This window comes from Bos indicus, chromosome 2, assembly GCF_029378745.1.
Source record: "Bos indicus isolate NIAB-ARS_2022 breed Sahiwal x Tharparkar chromosome 2, NIAB-ARS_B.indTharparkar_mat_pri_1.0, whole genome shotgun sequence".
In the NCBI taxonomy this organism is placed as follows: Eukaryota; Metazoa; Chordata; class Mammalia; order Artiodactyla; family Bovidae; genus Bos; species Bos indicus.
Genome location: NC_091761.1, coordinates 97339158 through 97359911, shown reverse-complemented (window position 1 = coordinate 97359911; position 20754 = coordinate 97339158). Strand labels below are relative to the sequence as shown.

At 36.6% G+C, this 20754-nt stretch overlaps 1 protein-coding gene across 41 annotated transcripts in view; it reads right to left on the bottom strand.

The window, feature by feature from the left end:
- MAP2 (microtubule associated protein 2) overlaps positions 1 to 20754 on the bottom strand; it is a 297668-nt gene that overhangs the window by 165080 nt on the left and 111834 nt on the right. Inside the window, exon 3 of one of the 41 annotated variants that reach the window (XM_070771167.1) lies at positions 10110 to 10165. The exons of the other annotated variants lie outside the window; for them this stretch is intronic. The gene's annotated coding sequence lies outside the window, so the exon portion shown is untranslated. The remainder of the gene's footprint in view (positions 1 to 10109; positions 10166 to 20754) is intronic. 41 annotated transcript variants of the gene reach the window in all.

Sequence of the window (20754 nt, the reverse complement as noted above, 5' to 3'; positions counted from 1 at the left end):
TAATCTATGATCTTATAGGAAACTGTTATTAAAAAGTTTTAATTTGAGAGTATAAAGAGATGCAGCACAAATAGGAAAGCCTGGAAATTAAACCAAATGATATTTCTGGTTTGAATTTTAAAAATGAAATTATAGACAAGTAGGCATGGTCTTTATTTGTAATAAAGTCACAGGAAGTAAAACCCTCATCAATCTATTTACCTACAATGAAACTCAAAGATACCACTTCACTAACTCCTTAAACGTGATGTAGGTACTACATCCATTGAAGAAACTAAAAGAAGTTATCTATTTGCAGATTTTTTAAAATCTCATAATTCTTTAAACAACACTGTTCCTTTGGAACCTTCTAAATAAATGTAAAAAAGGTAAAAGCAGGAGAAATCACACATTTATGTCTCATCATTTTTCAGATGAATGATTCAGTTTCAAAAAGTTTACAGTTGATCCACAAAATAAAATGCTTTGTACTTCTCTATCTAAAGAACTAAATAACAAAGCACCTTTGAGAAAAGGTGAGGATACAGGCAATAGTCTTTTCTTCTGTTCTATTTACTATCTTAAAGCCTTAAGATAAGGTCTCACATTGATACTGACAAAGCTAGCCTATGTTTCTACCCCCGCTTCCCATGTGTCTTCTGTCTCCTAATTATCCTCTAAGCACTGAGAGACTCATACTGGAGCTGCTATTTAGCACTGCTCCAAATAATTGAACACTTGTCTGATGGCATGAGTAACAGTCTTGATAGTGTGGTGCTTCACATTTTTAACTAAGTACTCTCACATCAATTACCATTTTTTTACCTCTTAAGCAATGACATATCAGTCTTAATTTCTAAATACCATTCATCACTAAAAGGAACTAGAACTTCTTGGTAAAAAGTGGGTAACCCCAGGTCTGGGGCAAGGAAAGTACAGAGTCCCTGGACATCCTATTGTCCCGTAAAACAGGGAAGTGCTGAAGGATTAATGGGGTTTGTCAGAAGGACAACAGAGCTTTCTTGGAAAGGCTCTCAGTGGCCAAATTTGAGATAATGTAGGCATCAAATATAATAATGATGGCACTAGATTATAAGGCAACTTGTAAAATAAAATATATTAGTCAAAGTGATACTCTATCAGAAGTAGAGGAGGTGACAGAAGAGGTGGAGAGAGGGAGAGAGGCGAGACAGAGAGACAATCCTAGAGAAGGGGAGTGGTGGAAAAGTCTTCTTTAGGGAAGAATGCTACTTAACAGGAGTAGAATGATACATATATATACATATTCAAATTATCATAGCATCCTTCAATATAACGATTAGCACAGGTAAGAATCATGAATTTATGCTAAAACTATTGGGTTAAAGGTTGCTAGGAAAAGATATTCCCATGACCTCAAAGTATCATCTTCTTCATTACAGGGGGAGAAAGGTGAGTTTAAAAAAATGCCAGGAAGTTCCAAGATTGCCTATTCCCCCTTCCCTACCCCAAAATATACTCTGAAACTAATCATGAGGAAACTAACAAAAAATTCCATCGTGTGGAATATTCTACAAGACCCCTGGTCTGAAATTTCCAGAAACATTAATGTCATGAAAAAAACATAAAAGGTGGGAGTTCTCCACTAGATTAAATGAGACTAAAGGAACATGGCACCCTGATTGATTCTTGAGTTAAAAGGAAAAAAAAGGAATAAGGGACATTTTGGAGACAATTCAGGAAATCTAAATATGGGTTGCATATTAGATGATATTATTGAATATACTGTAAACTTATTTCTGGTAATGGTACTGTGGACCTGAGAAGGTCTGGGTGTTTAAAGAAAACAAAATGAATATTTTAAGGTGAAGGATCATAATGTCTGCAACTTTCAAATGGTTGAGAAGAAAACTGAGCATACAGATAATATACTGTAAGAGAAGGATAACATTAATATGGTAACACATTAACCACCAGTATGTAGTGAAGAATACACAAACATTTATTGTGCTATTCTTTCAACCTTTCTAAAGCTGTAAAATTCAAAATAAGACGTTGAGAGGATAAAGATACTGTTTATGTTGTAAAAAGCTTACAATAAAGTGGGGGAGAAAGGTGGGTTAAAATATTTAGAGTTCAATGTCATCAGTCCTTCAATAGAGTTTCTCATAGGAACCCAGGAAAGCACAGGGCAGAATAAGCTGGATTCTAATTCCATGTCCTGAGGCCACAATTCTGACCTTTTTCTACTCTCCTGCATTGCTTCTCTCACCCTTATGCTCATCTTGAATCTTTTATTTTCACCTGCCTAATAAAAGCAGCATTGAACTTAACTTTCACCAACCAGACACATCCACAATTGGGCATCGTTTCCACTTTGGCTCAGCCTCTTCATTCTTTCTGGAGCTATTTCTCTGCTCTTCTCAGTAGCATGCTGGACACCTACCAACCTGGCGGGCTCACCATTCAATGTTATAACTTTCTGTCTTTTCATACTGTTCATGGGGTTCTCAAGGCAAGAATGCTGAAGTGGTTTGCCATTCCTTTCTCCAGTGGACCACATTTTGTCAGAACTGTCCACCATGACTCATCCATCTTGGGTGGCCCTATATGACATGGCTCATAGTTCATTAAGTTACACAAAGTTGTGATTCATGTGATCATTTTGGTTAGTTTTCTGTGATTGTGGTTTTCATTCTGTCTGCCCTCTGATGGATGCAGATAAGAGGCCTGTGCAAGCTTCCTGATGGGAAGGACTGGCTGTGGACAAAATTGGGTTTTGCTTTGGTGGGCAAGGCCATGCTCAGTAAATCTTTAATCCAATTTTCTGCTTATGAGTGGAGCTTTCTTCCCTTCTTGTAGTTTGGCCTGACAGTGGTAGGGGTAACAGTGACCTCCTCCAAAAGGATTTATGCCAGCACACCAGGCCTCCCAGGACTACTGCTGTCAATGCCTCTGAGCCCGCAGCAAGCCACTGTCAACCCACAACTCCACCAGAGACTCCTAAATACTCACAGGCAGGTCTGGCTCAGTCTCTTGTGGGGTCATTGCTCCTTTCTTCTGGGTCCTAGTACACACAAGGCTTTTTTGTGTGTGTGCACTCTCCAAGAGTCTCTGTTTCCCCAGTCCTGTGGAAGTTCTATAATCAAATCCTGCTGAACTTCAAAGTCAGATTTCCTGGGGATTTTCCGACCCTTTGTTGGATCCCCAGGTCAGGAAATTTGTCACAGGGCCTAGAACTTTCACAGCAGTATGAGTACTTCTTTGGTATAATTGTTCTCCAGTTTGTGGATCGCCCACTTGGTGGCTCTATGGTGGGGCTAATGGCAACCTCCTCCACAAGCAATTATGCCACACCTCCCATTTGCCAGTGCCTTGGTCCCTGCAGCAGGCCACTACTGACCCATGCCTCTGCAGGTGACCCTCATAAACACTCACAAGCAGTTCCGGCTCAGTCTCTTGTGGGGGTTACAGCTCCTTTCCCTGGGTCCTGGTGCACAAAGTTTTGTTTGTGCCCTTCAAGCATCAATAGTACTCATTGGAAAGACCCTGATGCTGGGAAAGATTGAGGGCAGGACGAGAAGGGGGAAACAGAGGATGAAATGGTGGGATGGCATCATCAACTCAATTGACATGAGTTTGAGCAAACTCCAGGAGATAGTGAAGGACAGGGAAGCTTGGCTTGCTGCAGTCCATAGGGTTCAAACCATCAGACCCACTGAACAACAACAAATAAAAACAGATCTAATCTAAGCTGAAGACCACTTGACTCATCCTCAGCTCCCAGACCCCTTTGGATCTAGGGCTTCTAAAGATTCAAGAACAAGGAACTCATTTTACAGACTAATTTTAGTATTTGTAAGCCCACTTGGAAGATCAGTGAAGCTCCCAGTGATGTTTGATACTGGAGTTTGATAACAGCTATGCTGGACAAGACTGTTCATGCCAGATTCACTCTTGTGTGAATTATATTCCAACTATATTTTGTTGGAATATGGCAGTTTAAATAGAAAGAAAGTATTTTCCTGCTATTTACCTTTATACTATCTGTGAAGAACTAGACAATAGTCTTCTCCTCTTACCAGATACATTCTCCCATCAGAATAACATTCTAGACTAAGTCTTAGTTTCTTAATTCTTTCAACACATTCAAGATGATGACATAAGTTACCTGATCTCATGATTAGAATTAAAAGTAGTAGAATTTAGGAATTTAGATGAACCTCAATAGTAATTCATTGAATGTATTTTGAATTAATACTGAATGTGAGAAGGTGATTTTTCAAAGGCTATGGTGTATTACTAATGTCTTTACCACATTAATTTTTTAATTAAGATTTTATTGTTTTAGAGCAGTCTTAGGTTTACAGCAAATTGAGGGGAAGCTACTGATATTTCCTATACACTTCCAGCCTCCACACAAGCACAGCCTTTCCCTGTATCCATATTCCCCATTTCCCTCTAAAGTGGTGCATCTGTTACAACTGATGAACTACATTGACACATCATAATTACCCAAAGTCCGTACTTCACATTATGGTTTGACTATTTCTGTTGTGCCTTCTATAAACTTGGACAATTATATTACGAGATGTATCTATCAGTACAGCAGCATATAGAGTATTTTCACTGCTCTGAAAGTCCTCTAAGCTCTACCTATTCAGCCCTCCTTCCTGTTTCTGCTTCCTTCCACCAACCCCTGGCTACCATTGATTTTTTAACTGTCTCCATATTTTTTAGCTTTCCAGAATGTCATCAAGTTAGAATCATACAAAGTGTGTCACCTTTTCACATTGGCTTTATTCACTTAGTAAAATGTATTTTAGATGAAGTTTTCTCTATGTCATCTCATGGCTAGATAGCTCATTTCTTTCTAGCATTGAATAATATTCCATTGACTGGGTATACCATAGTTTGTTTATTCATTTACCTACTGGAGGACATCTTGTTTGCTTCCAAGTTTTGGTAATCATGAATAAAAGCTACTATAAACACCCATATGCAAGGTTTGTGTGAACATACATTTTCAAATTCTTAGGGTTAATACCAAGGAGCATGATTACTGAATCGTTTAGTAGAAGTAATATGTTTAGTTATGTAAGAGACCTCCAAACTGCCTTCCAAAATGACCGTACCATTTTGCATTCACACCAGCAATGAATAAGAGTTCCTGTTGCTCCATACGTCCTGACCAGCATTTGGTGTTGTCAGTGTTCCAGAGTCTGACCATTCTAACAGGTGTGTAGTCATGTGTAGGGAAATCTCATTGTTGCTTTAATTTTCACTTCTCTAATGACATAAATATAGAGCATCTTTCAAAATAATTATTTACCATCTATATATCTTTTTTTGATGAGGTGTCTCTTAACGTTCTTGGCCCATTTTTAAATTGGGTTGTTTGTTTTCATATTATTGAATTTTAAGAGTTCTTTGCATATTTTGTATACCAGTCCTCTATCAGATGTATCTTTTGCAAATAGTTTCTCCAACTTTATGACTTATCTTCTCATTCTCTTAACATTCTCATTTTTAGAATAGAAGGTTTCAATTTTAATGAAATCCAGCTTATCCATTATTTCTTTTATGATCCATGTCTTTGGCATTATATCTAAAAAAGGTCACCATACCCAAGATCATCTAGGTTTTCTCCTATGATACCTAATGGGAATTTTATAATTTTGTATTTTTACTTAGGTCTGTGATATATATTTAGCCAATTTTCATAAAAGGTATAAGATCTGCATATAGATTCCTTTTTTTAGTTTGTGGCTGTCCAATTGTTCCAGCACCATTTGTTGAAAAGACTATCTTTGCTCCATTGTATTGCCTTTGCTTCTTTGTCAAAGACCAGTGACTGTATTTATGAGTGTATTTCCAGGCTTTTTATTCTGTTCTGATTGATCTGTTTGTGTATCCTTTTGCCAAAACCACAGTGTCTTAATTACTGCTGCTGCTGCTGCTGCTGCTGCTGCTGCTAAGTCGCTTCAGTCGTGTCCGAGTCTGTGCGATCCCAGAGACGGCAGCCCACCAGGCTCCCCTGTCCCTGGGATTCTCTAGGCAAGAACACTGGAGTGGGTTGCCATTTCCTTCTCCAGTGCATGAAAGTGAAAAGTGAAAGTGAAGTCGCTCAGTCGTGTCCAACTCTTCGTGACCCCATGGACTGCAGCCCACCAGGCTCCTCCATCCATGGGATTTGCCAGGCAAGAGTACTGGAGTGGGGTGCCATTGCCTTCTCCTGTTACTTTATAGTAATTCTTAAAACTGAGAAGACTTAAAAGACTTAAAGAAGACTTAAAACTCTCCAACTTTGTTAGTCTTCTTCAATATTGTGTTGGGTATTCTGGGCTTTTTGCTTCTCCATACAAACTTTAGAATAGAATCAATTTGTCAATATCCACAAGGTAACTTGCTAGAATTTAGATTAGAATTACATTGAATTTATAGCTCAGTTTGGGAAGAACTGACATCTTGACAATATTCAGTCTTCCTATTCAAGAATATGGAATATCTTTCCATTTATTTACTTCTTTGATATGTTTGATCAGAGTTTTGTAGTTTTCCTCATATAGATCTTGTGCACATTCTGCTAGGTGTACATCTATTTCATTGTTTTTTTGAATGGCAATGTAAATGGTATTGTGTTTTTAATTTCAAATTCTACTTGTTCAACAGACTTTTGTCAATCTTGTATCTTGTAACCTTGCTATAATCACTTAACTAGCACAGGAATTTTTTGTCAATTCTAATATAATGACTAACCTTGTATTTCCCTTAGAAGAATAATGAGCATTAATGTTTACATTCATTAAAGTTTACATTACATTACATTCTTGTTTTATTTTCTTTTGAATTGCTTAACAATTAAAAGAAAATCAGCAATTAGAGGTATCATTTTTTAGATGTGGTTTATAAGACAGTCACATTTTAGAATTTTTAGAGAGTAGATTAGAACATTTCTGGGTTTAATATGCCAGTACTGACTGTAGTGGTTGTATGCTGGGTTATTGCTAACTGAAAGGGTTCTTTCCATGTTGATTGTTTCTTCCACTGTGTGTTTCTATTTTTTTTTAATAAGCCAGATTATGTTGCTGTGTGTGTGTGTGTGTGTGTGTGTGTGTGTGTGTGTGTGTGTAAAGTGTATCAGGCCAAGATCTGGCATTATTTTTCAGTCCCTGTGTTCTTCTCTAAGCAGTAGAGGGAAGAATTGTTGCCCTTACTGTGTGCCAGACACTGTGCTCGGCACTTTACAAGGCTTACATAACACACATTTAGCAGACAGGTACTATATTATCTCCATTTCATAAGTATTGAAACTGAAGCAGAGAAAATAATTTGCTCCCCCAAACGATAAACAGAATCGCAAATCATCAAAAGAAAGAATACTTTAAAACACCATTCTCTTCCCAACTTATCCTAAAGCAGAAAATCTTTCCCAAAACTAAACTGTTAATAGGATAAGAACACAGCTGCTAAACCCTCTCTGCTTATGACTGACATGCTCTACAAACTACAGAAGTTAAGAATGTGACTAGATTTTTAAATTTATTCTTGAATGAAGAACAGGAGTGGAATATCAGCCTTCCCCAGTTTATGAAAAATATTAGATATTACTTGGGTTTCCTGGTAGCCCACAGAAATTTATTTAACTCAATGTGGTTGAACCACAGTACAAAACTGAGATGCGAGTACTTTTCAGGAACACTATGCAGAACACTAATTGCTTCACAGACGCTGAATGGACGAATGAAAGAATTGAACTGTAAAGTGAAGAATTAAAGCTGAATTTCTGTTTTGATCCCTTTATATTGAAAATTTACATGTAAGTGTCATCTTTATCAGAAAATGAGAACTTTTCCTCCAGTACTCTATGTTCTCAATTATCTCCAGCCCAACTACAAGCCTTGACATCAATAAAGAACCCCATTCATCACATCTTTCCACTCTCGTAGAATTTTCCATGATACAAAACTGTTTCCATTTCAGACTCCACTGAAACTCATCCCCACATCAGATTCTACTTCAACTTTTGAAACAAATAAACCAATAACTAAATTGAATGCACATCTGCTAGCATATGAGCTTTCTCAGAATATATGCATTTATAAAGGGAAATAAATCCTTGTCTATCAAATGAACACCTCTGGAGTTCTAGGCAGTAATACAGATTCAAACAAAACAAGACATAAGACCATAAAATTAAGGATAATCATGATTGCAGTGGGCAGTGAGCACTCTCCTATAAAAATCATCTGTTATTTTCTAGTTATTTAGTTAGACACCCTGTGAATCAAGACTATATAATTATATTTATTCACTCAAAGGTTAACCTTAAATTCTTTCTGAAACACTGAATCCTTTCTGAAACAAGGCAGAGAAACAAGCAAATCAATGAATAAATGTGTGCATGTGTGCATGTCTGTGTGTGTGTACAGACTGACATCCCTTTGTAGTTCAGTGCCTCCATAAGATTTACCAGGGGCATCCAAAGCAAACAGTCCTGACCTTCTAAATAAAATTCATCAAGCAAATATCAAATACATTTCTGAATTGTGTGTATGTATGTGTATTCACCCATCATGCGCTCAGTACTGTCCGACTCTTTTGTGACACCATCGACTGCAGCACACCAGGCTCCTCTGTCCAGGGGATTTCCCAGGCAAGCATACCAGAGTGGGTTGCCATTTCCTTCTCCAGGAGATCTTCCTAACTCAGGGATCAAACCCTCATCTTACGTATTTGCAGGCAGATTCTTTAACACTGAGTCACCAGGGAAGCCCTACTAACTCTCAGAAGTTTGAGATTCTTCCTCCTTTTGGCATAACTTTCACACTTCATTAGGCAGTGGTAACATTCCCAAATACCTCAGTTTGGGATGAGGACCAATTAATTAAATGTAGTAGGGACAGTCCAAAAATAAGAGAGGCACAAAAATAGGGGGAAAAATTACTTGAAATAACCAGTTAGACTTCAACTGAGCAGCTGCTCCAATTCCTGCCCTCACGAGTTTAGGTGGTGGTAGTCATAAAAGCAACAGTCATTGACACCTGAACATCGATGTGCTGTTTACCAAGTATTTTTCTGCATCATATCTCTTACATTCTCCATGAGAATCTTGTAAAGGTGCTGGGCCCAGGGATTGTTTTATTCCCATATATACATTCATAAACTCAAGCATCTGATTTTTGGAGAGGCAAAAGCAGGATCTGTGTTTCATTATTCCCAGTAATGGGCTTTTCTCACTATACCACTCTACCTCTTAAAAATAAATGTGTGTGTTTTATTAATATTTTCGTTCTGTTTTGTGATGACTCAGTTCTCTCAAATAGTGTTTTTTAGATTCTCAAAAAATCCTGCAAGTGAAAGTGATCTTAATTTTAGTTAATGTTAAAAGTCAGGATTTGAAAGCAAGTTTTAAGCATAACACATAGGACTTTTAAAAGAAGAAATTATATAGGAAAAGGAAATGATACTGACACACAACTGCAAAAAGGGTTAGAAACATCAGATTGCGTACTTTAAACTCTGATGTTATTAAGAGCACAAATTCACATTATTTAAATATATTATGTTCCTGGCACTGTGCTAAGTCTGTCTCTAAACCCCAATGTTAAAAATAGAAGTAGATGGAATGAAGGCAGGAAGTCGTTATAAGTAAAGGTTCCAAGTGGCTGGAAAGACCATTTTGTTCAAAACAGGGGAGGGATTGACAACTTTACAGTAAATTAGGAACAGTGAAAAGAGCTAAGGCTTGTCTATAATTAAACCTAATTTTATTATAGGCATTTTTATTTATAAAAGTTCCTCTCCACAATTTTTACAGCACAGAAAAAAAATTAGAATACATGCTCTTAATAAACACTTATGCAACCTTTCTGCCTGGCAGAAACTTCACATGCCATCATTCCATAACAGAAATAATTCATTAAATCAAAAAGTCTATTTATTCACGTTGAGTCGTTTAATCTTTCTGGCTGTAATGATGTATGAGTGATGCATGTCTTTGGAAGCAGTCTTAAGTTTAAAATTGAGTTCTGTTATTTGCTAGTTGTAAACCACTCAGGAAATTAAGTAGCCTAGGCTCAATAAATACTTCATAAGACCAATATGTGAAATAAATAATTTGATGTATATAAAATAAAAGCACATCATACCATCCAAATAAAGGTAGCTCCCTTTCTTAAACTGGTCACACCATACTCTGGTTTTCCTAAAAAGGAAATGACTTATGAGTTCCACAGTGAGAGCTGTTCAGTGCCTGTAACTTGCTCAAAACATAAGTGCTTCCTCTACCAGACTGCCAGTCTTGAAGATGGAAATTCTTACTTACATCAGAATAGAAAATCTTGAAAATAAATATCATTATGCATTTTACCTACATTAACTCCGCATATAATGAAATTACCAAAATGTTTTCTAAAACAGAACAGGTAAGTTCTATGCAAGGACACGATAAGCACATTTAAAACACTTGAATGATTATGAAATTCACCTTAGTGAGTAAATACAGTCAGCTGCCAGAATTAATAATGCAATATAAAAGGAAGTTTTTAAAATACATTATTTTATGTATGCCACTTTTAAAAGGAATGAAATGACAGTTGATAGTTGAAACTAGTAAGACTGGTTGATCCAAAATAAAGACTGAGAAAGAGGTGGACCACCAAGATGACACATTTTCTTATTTGATGATGCTTTCTAACAGATACTCATACCACCGTCCGTTTCTATCTAATAATAAGCAAGCTTTTCTTCTTTGTAGGCCTCAATTTTCCATTAATAAAAAGGATGGATTGAATGTTTTTCTCTCTAGCCCTTTAACTTTGTACCCAATCAAACCTTTATTCCCTATGCCAGTAGAGTTAGTGGCATGATGACATGAAATCCTTTACAGGATGTCCTTTATGGTGTTTGAAAACGGACAGCATCAGCATCATATATCTTCTTCTGATTGTTTTGCTTAGAACAAAACTGAACTGAGGATGCGACAAGAAGTAATATGAGAAGGGTTCAGGGTGACCTTCTCAGTGTAACTAGGAACCTACATTAAATCCTACATTAAAATCCCTGATGCAAGTTATATATACAATCTAGCATTCATTTTGAGGGAATTGAGATGACTAAACTTAGTGAAGTTTTATTACTTAATTATATTAAATTAAGCAAAGTACATTATGAGAACTGTGACAGGTAGGAAGTGTTTCCAGAAATATTTTATCCATGACAAAACCAGTTCTATTCTTGGGTCTTCTGAATGTTGCAACTGTTACAGCCTTTAGTTAACTGAAATAACTAATCTTGATTATTTATTAATCATCTAGAAATTGTATCTTGCAACATTTCCTAAAGGTTCTAGCGATGTCTGGTTAACTCTGGTTTAGAAATGAAGAAATACTCTCCAGGAGTCTGTTTCACATTCATCATCAGTATTCAGAAGTATTGCTTCAGGTTCAGAGAAAATGTCAAATACAGCAATTAGTATCAGAGAGATGATACAGTTTTGTGAAAGGGATATGGAATAACCTTCTGATTTCTTTGAATCCTTCAATTAACTTTTTAACTAGACCTAATAATACATTTTTTAAAAATATTATTTATTTTTTTATTTTTGGCTATGCTGGGTCCTCATCGCTTTGCTTGCTTTCTCTAGTTGCAGTGGTGGGTGAGAGTGCTTCTCTTCTTGTAGAGCAGGGCTCTAGGGTGCACAAGCTCAGTAGTTGTGGCACAGGGGCTTAGTTGCCTCAAGGAATGTGGGGTTTTCCTGGAGCAGAGATCGAACCTGTGTCTTAAACCACTGGACCACCAAGAAGCACCCCCTAATAATATATTTTAATACAGCACTCATAACAGTCTACTGCTGAAATTTAGAATTAATATACTTTATAAAGCAGGATGTATTTTATTGCTATAATCGTAAACATATGGACTCCCTGCACATTTCTTTTTCCATCAAACAGATCCTGTGAACAGCTTTAATGTTTTCAGTACAGTTTGATAGTCTCAGAGGAAAAGAGGGAGACAAAGGGTGTTGTTTTTAAATCTGGCATTTTATTAAATATCTTATTCCAACAGTAATCATGTTTTAAGTGTTTCTGATGTAAAATAAAACTTGACTAATTGACTGCTATAGCTTCCACCAGAATTGATAATGACAAAATTAACCAAATGTTTGCTTCCTTTCTCTAAACCATCAAAAAATCCCTTTTAAAAATATTGTGGAACAATATACAAACAGATTATGTAGGAACTTTGTGTTATAAAGAATCACTGTTTTCCAGTATTTGAAGCAGCAGAGAATCAAAAGTTATTAAAAAGTAGCCAGGTAGACTTCTCTACATAATGTCAGTGGGTAAAATATGTAATTCAGATTAGCCTGGCTTTGTTCACTACCAGTCGCAAAAATGTGTAAAACCTGTAGTTCCCAGAGGGTCAGAAAGAGAAGCTCAGTAAACTGAAGCTGCTTTTAAAGTGTTTAACAAGGCAGAAACTGGAACGGATGTGCCACAAACCAATATCCATTACCACAAAGTGATTGCTAAATTTTCTTGTAAAATAGCTCTCAGCTGGCCTATTCAGCCTCGTCCTGATATAGCTAAAAAGAGCATCCAACTTGTGATTGTTACCATGAAAATAAGCAAGCAAAATATACAGTAGCTGTAGAGAAGAAAACAATATGCTTCAAGAAGTTTTCTGACAGATTTAAATCTATATCAGTTTCTTTAAAGGTCTAAGAAATAGAAGTATCTCTTCATGAAGGATTTTTTTCAGACATTCAGTATACAGATATACTATAATATATACTATATGTTTCTAATTATCACTTGAAAATAATTAGAATTGACTTCCAAGAATAATAACACAGTTCTAGAGAGAATTTTAATGAACACCTGATTGATTAATGGAGGGGTACAGCTTGGTAAGGTAGAAGCCACCAGAGTTAACTAACACTTCTCTACAGCTAATTGTGAGACTTATACAGGGCTGTTTTAGGGACAAGACTGGTTTTTTCACTAACCAAAGAGAGGTACTATAGACATTCTCCATTGTTTACTCAATAGCCAATTCCCTTGGCCAGTGATTGGTTGGGTTGAAGAGATGGCCCAGTTCTGGCTAATAATATACAGAAGAAAAGTTCTTAGAAACAGCCTTTTATTAAAACAAATGTTGGGACAGAGAATGCCTTTTTACCATACTTTTTTCCTGCCTGGAATATAAATATGATACTTAAAGGTGTAGCAGCCATCTTGTGACTGTGAGGTAAAAAATAGGACTAAAAAAAGTGAACATCCTAAAAATATAAATATGGAAAAAGATACAAAGACACTGGATATCTAATGGTATCATTGAAAAATTGATTTCATTTTTGACTAACATATTTTTGTACTTTTATGACATTTTATACTTTTTTTATGACATCTGAAAAAGCTTCTCCCTGGATTTGCCAAATGATTCATAAATTCATGTGTGAATCAAGCCAAGAGCATAAGTTCTGTTATTTGTTTAGCAAAGAAAAAATATAGAAAGGAAACAGAAGGTCTGGTGAACAGCAGGAAGAGGACAAAGTTTAAAATGCAACTTATTCGTGACAGGTCATCATCTTAATTGTCCCTCTGAGCACAAGTTCACTGAACCTAGATAAAAATACAAGGTTTGTGGAACTCCTCATGTTCCCCACCAAAGCTAAGTGCTTTGTTCCTTGTAGGGCTGCCTTAGAAGTTTTTATTACAATAACGTATATTTGGTTAATCTACTCAGGAAATATTTTCCTACTGATGCTTGGATCCTAAAGCTTAATTTAGTGTGGAATAATTTACATGACTAGATGAACTGAAGCAATCAGGACACTCTGTGTCCAGATAATGAACAGCAGTCAATTTATTTCTGGTGCTTTATTGCGAAAAGCACTATATAAAGCTTCATTGTTTGAGTGGGAAAAAAATGGAAAAGGAGAAGTCTTGTGCTCTTCTTTCTTTCCTTTCTTCCATTGAAGATTGTTGCACAATGAATATCATTTTTGGTAAAAAGACTGACTATATTCTAATATTAAAAATGTGAAAGAATTCTAGCCTTCAAGCACAGTCACAAATTTGTTTATATGCAATATGACAAACATTTAATAATAGCAATAATGGAAATTACAGCAACAATTAATCCTTATTTTAACATCACTGTGCTAAGTAACATGGATTTTTTTTTATTACTGAGATATAATAGAATTTCCTATGTAATCCTTATTCATGCAACCACTATGAGCTCAGTGGTTTTATTTTTCCTTTATGATAGAGTGAACTCAGGCACAGAGGAGTTAGATAATATGCTCAAAGACACACAGCAAAGTGATATAACAGGAATACAAACCCAGCTGATGTAATTCTAGAACCTTCAACATTAATATGAAATATAGTTATTTTTACTAAAAACATCATTTTTTTTCCTTCTTTAGATCTTTTTTTTTTTTTTTTTTTTTCTTCTTTAGATCTTTTAAGCTTCCCTGGTGGCTCAGTTGGTAAAGAATCCACCTGCAATACCAGAGACCTGGGTTCAATCCCTGAGTTGGGAAGATCCCCTGGAGAAGGGAAGGAAAATCTGCTGGTATTTTAAGCATTGCTGTCACTTGAGTGACTGACTATTTGGAACTCATTTACCTTGAAAGTAGTGATAACTACAAAGTTATACGAACTTAAGGAGTAGAGGAGGTGGTTTGGGGACTTTTAAATTGGCAGGGCAAACATACTATTTTTAATTCAAATGAATCATTTGTTGGTTTTCTTCTTGCATGGAGTGGCTATCTGAAAAGATCAGGTGGGGAGCAGTGGAAAGCCGAAGCCCCTTCCGTACAATCACTCCGAAGCTACTTCTGCTCAGGGGTCATGATTCTGAGAGCATTATCTCTCCACACAACCCTTGCACCAGCCAACATGACTATCTTAGAAAGAGAGGATGATTTATGCTAGTTTATAATATCCAAAATAAAAACATAATTATTGGCTGAAAAGATACAAGGTATGCTCCACACTTGAAGCATTCTCTTGGCTACTTGACTATTTAAACACATAATTTCACACTTTCATCAATCTTCCTATTTTACTCAAAGACAAAATTAGCAAAAAGTGAAAAAAAGTTTTAGTTATTTGAGTCTTCTAAAATCTGGATGCCTTCAATCTTTCCTTGTGGGAAAAATGATGTCTCCGCTTTTTAATATGCTGTCTAGGTTCGTCATACCTTTTCTTCCAAGGAGCAAGAGTCTTAATTTTGTGGCTGCAGTCACCATCCACGGTGATTTTGGAGCCTAAGAAAATGAAATCTGTCACTGGGTCCACTTTTTCCCCATCTATTTGTATGAAGTGATGGGACCGGCTGCCATGATCTTTTTTGAATGTTGAGTTTTAAGCCAGTTTTTTCACTTTCCTCTTTCACCTTCATCAAGAGGCTCTTTAGTTTCTCTTCACTTTCTGCTATTAAAGTGTTCTATGTGGCCATCTGGCAACCCACTCCGGTACTCTTGCCTGGAAAATCCCATGGACAGAGAAGCCTGGTAGGCTGTAGTCCATGGGGTCGCTAAGAGTCGGGCACGACTGAGCGACTTCACTTTCACTTTTCACTTTCACGCACTGGAGAAGGAAATGGCAACCCACTCCAGTGTTCTTGCCTGGAGAACCCCAGGGATGGCGGAGCCTGGTGGGCTGCCGTCTATGGGGTCACACAGAGTCGGACACGACTGAAGCGACTTAGCAGCAGCAGCAGCAGCAGCAGCAGCATGTGGCCATCAAGTGTTATATGTGGATTTAATTCAATATCATTCATTTTCTCACATTCAACCCACAATTAATATTACATAACTATGCAGCTTTGATGTTACAAAAAAATTCTGGACTTCACCTATTTTTCTTAATTAGGTGTTCAAATTATAACCAAAAAAATTACATGTGCACCAAATTATGTGTTATAAACAGGCAATAAGATAAGTTTTAATTTGATTTTTCTTATCATCGCTTACTTCGGTGGGAGAAAGTCATGCTTCACTATATAGAAAACAAACCCTCAGGTTAATAGAACACTAGCCGTGAGACCTGACTAACAATGTTTCAATACCCTCAGCTGCAATATTACCATAATACTGTTGTCACTAGGGCAACTGATTAATATTTATTCAATGCCCTACAGTCTGAAAATAAGAAGAAAACAAAACAGCATTAAGAAATAATCATTACTTGGCTCTTGTATTTTACTAGATCTCTGATTTAGAGAGCCAATATTAGGGCTCTGCGTAATATTTACAAAAGTGGCTATCTTTCCAAAAATGGCTTTCTTCTACAGTAGGATTCTATAGGACAGAATCTATTAAATCATTAAGACAGACAGATAGTTAAGTGTAAATTAAGGTTCAGTAATTTGCAGGAAACTCACAACTACCTTCAGTAGTTGGTAGAGTATAAATAACCTAACTTAAATGTGTAAAATAATGTAAACACTGCCACATTCCCCCTACTCACCCAAAAAAGAAGTCTTACCATTATCCCACAGCTGAAATCCTCCTTAAAAAATTAACAGCAGTGTTTTTCTTCAAAAAGTGACAAAAATAGCTTGGGTTTTACTTTATTTGCACTTTCCACTGCTCATGTTCTAACAGTTGAATTAACAGTAAAATGGCCAGAAAAAGAATATTCTTATTTTAAAGAAGTTGATGCAGGGCCTTCCCTGGCAGTCCAGTGGTCAAGACTCTGTGCTTCTGCTGCAGGTGGCAGAGGTACCAATTCTGGGTCAGGGAACAAAGATCCTGCAAGCCACACAGCAAAAAATATCAAATAAAATCAAAATAAAAAGGCTGATGCAGTCTGGATACTGCCTATTCAAGTCCTGAAAAACCAAATACTTGCTACAAATGTATTTTCATGTACATATAATATTTGCTACTATTTCCATACAAATATTGGTAGTTTGCTAACTACCCAGAACTAAATCACATGGTTGAGTTGTCGTTGTTTAGTCACTAAGTCATGTCTGACTCCTGGTGGACTGCAGCCATCATGCTCCTCTGTTCATGGGATTTCCCAGGCAAGAATACAGGAGTGGGCTGCTGTTTCCTTTTCCGGGGATCTTCCTGATCCAGGGATTGAACGCACATCTCCTGCTTGGCAGGTGGATTCTTTACCACTGAGACACATGGGAAGCATATCTTTTGAAACTGGATGAAGAATCTAGGGTGAGGAGTCCACGATTGTGATTTCACTCCTCTACTTTCTCCCACAAATTCAACAAGCAAATAATAGCTAATATATTATACATCAGTGTTTAATGAGTGCTAGTACTTTACATAGGTTATCTCTTTTAATTCTCAGAAAATATCTATGATGAAGAATTCATTCCCCTTTTAAAGAAGAACTATGGCTTCAGAAGTAAATGACTTGCTCAGGGTTCTACCCTCTATGTTAGTTAGCCTGATAGTGATATGGGAACATAGAGAACATCAACAGAAGACAGAAGAAGGAACCAGCTTCAAAAGACAGACATAAAACAATGACTATTGTAAAGGTTTCTATGAATAAAATCATCCCACATACAGCCCTCCCCTCCATAGACAAAGTGAAAAAGTCTTGCTTTTCCTTCCCCACTGCCATAAAGATCCCTCTCACTGACATTTTGTTATTCTTGTCATTTTTAAGATCACCTTGATACTGTTGCGGTGGAGGAAAAGAAAAAAAGAGGAGGGAGGGAGGGAGAGAGAGAAAAAAAGAACTGAAGGAAGGAAGAGAAAAAAGAAAAACAATAAAGGAAAGGAAGGTTACAAAAAGATTCAAATAGGATGAAAGCTCTTAGAGAAGGATAACTTAAATATTTATGACACAATTATTATTTTTAACTAACTACAAAATAAAATCTGATACCATATTTTCATGCGGCTTTATAGTCAAGATTTCAGTGATTTGTTTTCTACAAGGAGATGTATTGAGAGGGAAAATGTATTGTTCTAAACTGCCCTTAAGGTCTTACCCTGTGGTTCAAGAATCTCCCTGAAATACAGGAGACACAGGTTCAATCCCTGGGTTGGGAAGATCCCCTGGAGGAGGAAATGTCAACCCACTCCAGTATTCTTGCCTGGAGAATCCCATGAACAGAGGAGCCTGGAGGGCTACAGTCCATAGGGTCACAAAGAGTCACAAACATGACTGAATTAGCTTAATACCCACTCATGCAAACTGTCCTGAAAATCTTTAAAACATGAGTGGCATCTAAAGAACATTTAAAACAGAGAAACATTTAAAATAGACAAACAGATACAAAAGAGTTTTAAATGTTTTCCAAATGTTATTTTATCCACTATGTTAGTTAAGGTAGCATTGATCATGTACAGAGAAGAGTTGTATTCTAAGAACATTTGTGAATCCTATATCCCATTATATGTTTATGTCTACCACCAAATGGGATATGCTACAATTGTATTTAATTAAATGATAATTACATTGTATTTTTATTTTTACTGAATAGATTTTGTTATATCTATGACTTACAGACATTAGATTTCAGTCCAATCAGATTTTTGCCACTGAGATTTAGTCCATGGCAAAAATACCAGATTATTACATTGTAAAGCAATCCATCTAAACCAATCTGCTGTATGTTGTGAGCTCCAGGTTCACTTACAAGTAAAAAGATACACTAAATAAAGTGAATTACCTGATGTGAGGAACTGACTCACTGGAAAAGACCCTGATGCTGAGGAAGATTGAAAGTAGGAGGAGAAGGGGACGACAGAGGATGAGATGGTTGGATGGCATCACCAACTCGATGGACATGAGTTTGAGCAAGCTCTGGGAGTTGGTGATGGACAGGGAAGCCTGGCGTGGTACAGTCCACGGGGTCACAAAGAGCTGGACACGACTGAGCGACTGAACTGAACTGAAACTAAAGAAGCGTAAAGTGAAAATACCTCAGGTTTTGGAATCACACAAACACAGACAGGAAACATGGCCTCACGACATAAACTGTATATTCTTGGGCAAGTTGTTTAACCTCTCTGACATTTAAGTATCTCATGGAAGAATTACAACCCCTACTTTGAAGAATTACAGAGAAGAAGAAATGAGAATCTCTCTATAAAAGTACAACAGACCTGAGGGATGGGATGGGGAGGGAGGTTGGAGGGAGGGTCAGAATGGGGAACACATGTACACCCATGGCTGATTCATGTCAATGTATGGCAAAAACCACCACAATATTGTAAAGTAATTAGTCTCCAATTAAATTTTTTTTTAAAAAGTACAACAGAATTTCTGCTCAGAGACTTCAGTCAATAAATGGTAGTTATAATGGATAATTAAGACTTCATTTCTTTTACAAAGCACAGATTTCTGCCTACTGCATCCATTACCCTAATTAAGCTTCTTAAATTACAGAAAATATTTATTCAAAAATTCCCTAATACATTCTGAATTAAAATGATGATCAAGTGAAACCACTTTTTCCCAAGGTAAACTCATATCCTCCATGCCTAATTGTAAAGCTGAACTCTAAAGCAGCCCCAAATTCAACTAAAAATGAGTCACTAAAAGGAATGAAACAATAAAATTTTCAACATAATTTGAATTCATTTATATGAGAAGGCTCATGGGTAAATGAACAAGGCAACTAGAAGTGTATAGAAGCATAATGAAGAAAAAAAAATACTGGTTGTTTCTGTACTGAGACTATTTAGATTAAATGGTTAAATGAACCAAAAACTCTCATCCAATCTTCATAAAAGACAAATTGTATGATTTTCTAGACAATGCACTTTAGAAGCTAATTATGCTTGTGTATGTGTGTATATTTGATTTCTGTATGCATATTCACTTTGTCTCCTTGAATTTCAAGGGCATTGAGAGCAATGACATTGCTTATGCGCCTGTACTGTGGCCCCATCATATCTAGCACAGTATTGAAAAATCAGTTGTCATTCCATTAGTATTTGTTGATCAATGTGTAATTAAGCTAAGACCTTTTATAGGTCTGAAATAACTCTGTGTTTACTGTGAGGACTCTCTCGATATTCTTGAATATATTACCTATTTCCTTCACCTGCTTCTGATTCAGTCTTCAATGCATTTTACCATAAAGGTGCAATACGGACCAATATGAGCTTAATTTCTGTTCCCTTCAGCTATTCACAGAGGCATCAATAGACACTGAAATGATAATAGAGGTCATATTTAGTGTCTGGTACTTGTACCAAATACACTGCTTATGATTTTATCTCTCATCTTCAGGTGGAAGACAGTATCTGGCTCATAAGACTAAATAACTTGCTCAAAGGCAGAGTCTGGGGGATTCAAACGATCCACTTCACTTGAACATCAGTGTAGAATATTTTGACCATGAATACAGGTCATCTCTGGCTGAGTCTCACACACAAACCTGTTGGTGAATTTTTCCTGAGGGGACTCTAATTTATGGATTTGTGCCTATAAATATTGTGCCTATGGAATACTTTATAGGTGGCTAATACCATTTATGGTATGATGAGATAGATGAATTGCATGTTGAAAGTAACATGTGGAGGAAGGAGGGAAGAAGGCAGTGAAGTAGGTTGACATTTTGGATTTATGACCTTTGCGGTGACAAACATTAAGACAAAGAGTTAGTGAATTTCCTACCATGACTTTGACATTTCTGCTCTTTTATATCATTGACTCACATGCCAAGTTCAATAAATCCTTCTCAGCAAAACAGTATACAGTAATGAAGTGTGCTTAATATTTAATAATTTTTTATCCAAAAAGTTGATGAATCAGTGAGTCAGAGCAAAGAGGCAGAAGAATACTT